Raw genomic sequence first — 1491 nt, 5'->3', positions numbered from 1 at the left:
TGTGGCATTTTAAAAATGGTTTCTTGATTCCTTACAGCGTTTTCATACAAGTGAAATGTTCATCATGGCTGCAACCAGTATTTAAAGCAAATGATACTGCATGATTTTTTTTTTAAATCTAAATGTATTAAAGTTAAAGGGACAGTTTGTCGGTCACATGATTTAAAAGGGAGAATTACACATGCATTGTACCGAGGGAAACGCAAACTGACTGATGCTAGTACATTACAAAAACAACATAGCCCCTTGTAAACCTCTGGTTAAGTTCTTCAGTGGCTTTTGCAAACTTTGAGTATCTTCTGTAACTTGTTCACCTGACAGTGAAGATGACAACAGAGTAGCGAGGTCGCTCCCTGTGGAAATCTTTTACTTTCAGCTTCAGTTCAGCTCATTTATTTTACAGACATCCCTCTTCCTAAAGTTGTTATCCTGGTCCTGGCTGATTTGTCGACACCCGAGAAGGCGATAAACAGTGAGGCTGATATCAATAAGATAAAATTGTGCTGAATTACATGCATGCATTGTTTCCTCTGAATCCCTTGTGCTTAGGAAGCCTATAGTCTTAGAAGCTAGATATTATTAAAAAAAAATGGGTTTTGAGCTCATGAAAATCTTAAGGATTACAGCTTTATCCAAATACACTTGTTATCATTAATGGAGTTAAGTTAGTCCAGTCACTTTCCTAGTGAAAAAGCACAAGTCCATTATTACAGTTTTCAGTGAACATCAAAGGAAGCCAACCAGGCTTTGGCCTTCTCCACCTAGCCATGATAACAGGCTGCATCGCTGTCTTTTCCACTTTCCCTCCTCTGTATCCTCTGATTTCTGTCTGCACGACTAACACCAATTGATCATTATAGTTTTTATTTTAAACGTGGGATCAAAGCAATGTGTTATAACTACCAGATGTGACTATCACAGCTGTCATCATCTAACGTTATGTGGCTCCATGAACCACCAACAGTTTCGCTGCTCCCGCTCGACACTCCAAGGTCGTGGTTTATGATTCTAAATAAGCAAAATACTTTTTTTTTTAAAAAAGAAAAAAAAAGGTCAAAGAGCACAGAAAGAGGGGCACTAATATACTGGTCCTTCAGCTTTAGTTTATATGTGTTTGAAGTGTGATTGCACGAATACCTCACAGCACATTATGAGCGGCTGACATCACTACTGATCACAGAACAGGCTATAATGTTGGGGTTTGGCTCCTCAGCAACTCCTCTGAGGATCTACAGCGATCATGGAAACTAGAAATTGAATCCACGGGTGAAAAGATTGGTTTAAGAACCATGTAGGTTAGAGCTGTCTGTGCAATGGTTCCCCAAGGGATATATTTTTTCCCCTCCAAACAACAAACCCCGTGACATTAAGTTGAAACAAAAGAGTTGACATCATCAGTGATCTCATCTCTCACTGCTTGATTTGAACTTACAGTTTTCCACTTAGAGCTTCTTTTTTTGTTTCCTCAGGAATGATACATGGATCAAAGTG

This window comes from Enoplosus armatus, chromosome 5, assembly GCF_043641665.1.
Source record: "Enoplosus armatus isolate fEnoArm2 chromosome 5, fEnoArm2.hap1, whole genome shotgun sequence".
Taxonomy (NCBI): Eukaryota; Metazoa; Chordata; class Actinopteri; order Centrarchiformes; family Enoplosidae; genus Enoplosus; species Enoplosus armatus.
This window is presented reverse-complemented; position numbering follows the sequence as displayed.